Raw genomic sequence first — 6,000 nt, forward strand, 5'->3', positions numbered from 1 at the left:
TGGGGTCACTCCTCTTAACAGGAAATTATACATACAAGATGAGTCATTTGAAATTAGAAATTAAAAACTCATTTCTAAATTTTTACTCAAGAATTGCTGTTTGCAAGTTGAGTTAGGATAAGTGGAGTTAACATAATGAACTTCTCTTGGCAACCAAAGTTATGTACTTCCTTCCCTTTGCAGAAGCTGGAAAAACAGTTGAACATCTCATTAACTTTATAGAGGAGACTCAAAATCCTATCCAAAAATCTCTTCAGAAAGAGAAGAATTCACATTAAAAAAAAAACAAGTCTCAAGAACATTCTAAAGTTCTGAAGAAAATTGGCAGCTTTCTGAGGAAAGGTAGTTCGCGTGTCTACTTGGTTGATAGCTGAAATGAGACATTGTCAAGGACTGGCCCAATGAAACACTGTACAATTTACTCAGTCATAATTCCCTGCCATAGTTTCCCTACCTAGGCTGTGACCTCTTTGAAGGCAGACACTGCATGTTAAACTCCTTTGTGTTCCCCTGAGCTCGTGCTGCAATGGCTGATGTTCCTCTCCTCCCCCCCCCACCTCCCCCTCAAATCCAGTGTGAAGTCTTAGGGATTCTACCTCCCCTTTACTCACATAATTCCTTTCTCTTCTGTCCTAAAAACATGGCCACCACCCTAGTTCAGGCCTTCATCACTTCTCACCTGGACAACTGTAATTGGTCTTCCTTCTCCCTCTGCATCCAATCTATCCTACAGACAATGAACAAAGTAATATTCAGTCCTAAAGCATGTCTGACTAGGTCATTCCACTGATCAGTAAACTCCAGTGGTTCCCTATTACTTCTAGGATCAAATACAAACTCCTCTATTTGGAATTTGAAATCGTTTACAACCTGGCTTCAGCCTATATCACCAGCCCACTTATATAGAAAGTCCCAAAAGTCTTGGTGTAGTTTTTAAACTTTAATAGCTTAATTATCACAATAACTTAAAACCACACTAGGACTTCTGGCCCCCCTCCAAGATCACTGCCTTCTTCTGGTGGAGGGACTTCCATAGCTCAGTGAAACTATGAGGATGCAGGGTTACCTAAGACAGACTGATCCATTAGAGAAGGAAATGGCAAACCGATCAGTATCTTTGCCAAGAAAACGCCATGGACATTACTAACATGATAAAAGAGATGACATCAGAACATGAGCCCCTCAGGTCAGAAGGTGTTCAATACACCAGTGGGCAAGAAGGGAGGACAGCTACAAGTAGCTCCAGTAGTAATGAAGCCCTGAGCCAAAGCAAAAAGGAACCTTAGCTGCCAATACATCTGGTGAGGAAGGGAAAGTCCTTTATAAAGACAATATTGCATAAGAACCTGGAATATGTGATCTATGAACCAAGGTAAGGTAGATGAGGTCAATTGGGAGATGAAAAGATTATCTATCGATATTTTGGGTGTCAATGAACTTAAATGGACAGAAAAGGCTGATTTTAATTCATATGATCACTATATACACTACTGTGGGGAAGAATCCCTTAAAGGAAATGGAGTAGCCCTCAAAGTCAATAAAAGGGTAGGAAAAGCAGACTGGGGTATAATCTCCAAAATGCCCAAATGATATCTGTTCAACTCTAAGGCAAACTGTTCAGCATGACAGTAGTACAAATCTATGCTCCAGCAACTGATGCTGAAGAGGCCCAAGTCAATTAGTTCCATGAACTATTATATCTTCTATAAATAACACCAAAAAAAGATGTTACATTCATCATTGGGGTTTGGAAATCAAAAGATAATTGTAACAACAGGCAAGCTTGGCCTTGGAGTACAAAATGAAGCAAGGCAAAGACTAATAGAGTTTTGTCAGGATAACTTGCTGGTCATAGCAAACACTTTTTCAACAACCAAAAAGGCAACTCTGCACATGGACATCACTAGATAGTCAATATAGAAATCATATTGATTATAAACTTTACAACCAAAAGTGGAGAAAGCTCTGTACAATCAGTTAAAACAAGACCTGGAGCTGACTGTGGCTCAAGTCATGAGCTTCTTAGTGCAAAATTCAAACTTAAGTTGAAGAAAATAGGGAAAACCATATAGTTATGACCTAAATAACATCCCTTATGACTATGAAGTGGAGGTGATGAATAGATTTAAGGGCTTAGATCTGGCAGATCGAGTGCCTGGAGAGCTATGGACGGAGATTTGTAATATTGTACAAGAGACAGCAACAAAAAACATTCCAAAGAAGAACAATAAGAAAGCAAAATGTCTGTCTGATGAGGCTTTACAAATAGCTGAAGAAAGATGGAAAGCAAAAAGGAAAGGAGAAAGAAAAAAAATATACCCAACTGAATGCAGAATTCCAGAGAATAGCAAGGAGAGATAAAAAGGTTTTCTTAAATGAACAATGCAAAGAAAGAGAAGAAAACCATAGAATGGGAAAGACAAGAGATCTCTTCAAGAAAATTATAAAAAAAATATCAAGGGAAAGTTTCATGAAAAATGGAAATGATTAAAAGACAAAAATTATAGGGACTTAACACAAGTAGAAGAGATTTAGAAAAGGTGGCAAGAATACACAAAATACACATGATGTGGTTACTGATCTAAAGCCAGACCTCCTGGAGAATCAAGTTAAGTGGGTTTTAGGAAGCATTGCTAACAATAAGGCTAGTTGTGGCAGCTAAGTGGCACAGTGAATAGAGCTCTGGCCTTAGAGCCAGGAGGACTTGAGTTCAAATGCGTCCTCAGACACTTGACACTAGCTGTGTGTAGCTGTGTGACCCTGGGCAAGTCACTTAATCCCGATTGCCTCACCAAAAAGCCAAAAAACCTCCCCCCAAAAAACAATAAAGCTAGTGAAGGTAACAGAATTCCTGCTGAGCTATTTAAAATATTAAAAGATGATGCTGTTTAAAAGTGTTGTACTCAATATGCCAGCAAATTTGGAAAACTCAACATGGCCACTGGATTGGAAAAAAATCTGTCTACATCCCAATCCTAAAGAAGGGCAATGCCAAGGAATGTTCAAATTGTGCTCATTTCATACACCAGGAAGGTTATGCTTAAGATTCTGCACGGTAGGCTTCAGCAATATGTGAACCAAGAATTACTAGAAGAGCAGACTGATTTTCTTTTCTTTTTCTTTTTTTTTAAATATAAATTTGTTTATTTTTAGTTTTCAACATTCACTTCCACAAGTTTTTGAATTCCAAATTTTCACCCCATCTCCCCCCACCCCAAGATGTCATGCATTCTGAATATCCCTTCCCCTAGTCTGTCCTCTCTTCTATCTCTCTCCCCTTCTCTTATCCCCTTCCCCTTCTATTTTCCTGTAGGGCAGGACAGACTTCTGTACCCCATTTCCTATATTTCTTATTTCCCAGTAACATGTGAAAACATTTTTTTTAAAACATACGTTTTTAAAACTTTAGGTTTCAAATTTTCTGTCTTCCTCCCTCCCCACCTACCCTCATTGAAAAGGCAAGCAACTCAATATAGGTTGTACATGTGCAGTTATGCAAAACACGTCCATAGTAGACATGTTGTGAAAAACTAACTCTATTTCCCTTAATCCTATCCTGCCCTCCCATTTATTCTATTCTTTCTTTTGACCGTGTCCCTTCTCAGAAGCATTTACTTCCGATTACCCCCTTTCCCAATCTGCCCTCATCTCTGTCATCCCCTTGTTCTCTTGTCCCCTTCTCCCCCTATTTTCCTGTAGAGTAAGACAGATTTCCGTACCCAATTGAATGTGTATGTTATTCCCTCCTTAAGCCAAATCCTATGACAATAAGATTCACTCATTCCCTCTCACCTTCCCCCGTTTTTCCTTCCACTGTAAGAGACTTTTCTGGGTTTTTTTTGGGGGGGAGATAATTTACCCCATTCTACCTCTCCCTTTCTTCTTCTCCGAGTATAATCTTCTCTCATCCCTTAATTTTATTCTCCAGATATGAGCCCTTAATCTTCAGCTCACCCTGTGCCCTCTATCTATCTACATATACATACATATAATTTTTTTCCTCCAACTACCCTGATACTGACAAAGGTCTCATGAGTTATAAATATCATCTTTCCATGCAGGAATGTAAACAGGTCAATCTTAATAAGTCTCTTATGATTTCTCTTTCCTGTTTACCTCTTCATTTCCACTTGAGTCCGAGCAGACTGATTTTCAAAGAGGCAAAGGAACTAAAGATGAAATTGCCAACATTCACTGGATTATGGAGAAAGCAAGGGAGTTTCAGAAAATCATCTACTTCTGCTTCACTGACTACAAGAAAGCTTTTGACTGTGTGCATCACAACAAAATGTGGCAAGTCTTCAAAGAGATGGGAATACCAGATCATCTTACTTGTCTCCTGTGGAACCTGTATACTGACCAAGAAGCAACAGTTATAACTAAACATGGAACAACTGATTGGTTTAAGATTGGGAAAGGAGTATGACAAGGCTACATATACTTATTTGTTTAACTTATATGCAGAGTACATCATGTGAAGTGCCAGGCTGGATGAATCGAAAACTGGAATTAAGGTTTCCAGGAGAAATATCAACAATCTTAGATATGCAGGTGATACCACTCTGATGGCAGAAAGTTGAAGAGGAATTAAGAAGCCTCTTGATGAGGGTAAAAGAAAAGAGTGTAAAAGCTGGTTCAAAGCTTAACATTAAAAAAAAATGCTCAACAATAACCACCCAAGTTCTTGGCAACTGGTCCCATCACTTCCTGGCAAATAGAAGGAGAAGAAATGGAAGCAGTGTCAGATTTTATATTCTTGGGCTTAAAGATCACTGCAGATGGTGACTGTAGCCATGAATTTAAAAAGTGCTTGATCCTTGGAAGGAAAGCTATGGCAAATCTGGACAGCATACTTAAAAGCAGAGATATCACCTTGCTGGTAAAGGTGCCTGTAATCAAAGCTATGGTTTTTTCAGTAGCAGTGTATGGCTGTGAGAGTAGGACTGTAAGAAAAGCTGAGCGCTGCAGAGTGGTGCAGAATTGATGCTTTCAAATTGTGGTTCTAGAGACTCTGGCACTATGGTCATGACGGAGGGGATGGCAGTGCTGAAGAGAAACAGGCCTGGCACCAAGGCTCAGGATTTCTATAATTGGCCTGATGAATCCTTTGATGAAATGGACAGCACATTAGCTGTTCAACAGTATATTCAACAGAACATAAGGGCAGACTGTTCCAATATTGACAAAATTCTTGAACCACCTGAAGCCAGGATGAAGGTGTATGGAAATATGAACATTTAAGGCAATTCTGCCTAGAGCTAAATGGACTTGCTGTCAAACTTCAGAGTGAATGCCATCCAGATACATGTACTCAGACGACAGCAATTGAACAATGGATTTTTCTTTGTGCAGCTCATAAAACTCCAAAAGAGAGTCCTGCTATAGACTACACTAGGCACATGCTTGATGGTGCTGCATGTCTTCTGAATAGCAATAAATATTTCCCTAGCAGAGTTAGCATACAGGAGTCATCTGTAGCCAAACTAGGATCGGTATGCTGTAGGATTTACAGAATATTTTCACATGCTTATTTTCATCATCGGCAAATATTTGATGAATATGAGAATGAAACATTTTTGTGTCACTGATTTACTAAATTTGTGATGAAATATAATTTGATGTCTAAGGATAACCTGATTGTACCAATTTTGGAAGAGGAAGTGCAGAATTCAGTGTCTGGGGAAAGTGAAGCATGATGGGAATCATACATAAACATGTACTGAACACATAATTAACATTAATTATGTACTGTATGTATGTACAGTATTATGTATGTACATTTTAGACACTTCAATCATGTATCCATATTATGGCTTCTTTGTTTAGTATAGTTTTGTGTGCTGTATGTTGCCTTTTAAAATGAGAAAGACTTTTAAGTTATTCATGAGCTCTATATTCACCAGTGTGGCACCCAAGGTTTTTAAATAAGATTAGTATTATCTGTTTATAATGCCTGTTAATAAAAAGAATTTACAATTCTGTAAAATTGCTGCTAAACAA

The 6,000-nt window shown here is 38.5% G+C and overlaps 1 pseudogene; it reads left to right on the forward strand.

Annotated features, from left to right (window-relative positions):
• The first annotated feature begins 4,988 nt into the window (after positions 1-4,988).
• On the forward strand, positions 4,989-5,727 carry LOC110193521 (MOB-like protein phocein pseudogene; annotated as a pseudogene).
• Positions 5,728-6,000: the final 273 nt, after the last annotated feature.

The sequence above is a fragment of the Phascolarctos cinereus genome, unplaced genomic scaffold (assembly GCF_003287225.1).
Source record: "Phascolarctos cinereus isolate Bilbo 61053 unplaced genomic scaffold, phaCin_HiC Scaffold_4;HRSCAF=312, whole genome shotgun sequence".
Taxonomy (NCBI): Eukaryota; Metazoa; Chordata; class Mammalia; order Diprotodontia; family Phascolarctidae; genus Phascolarctos; species Phascolarctos cinereus.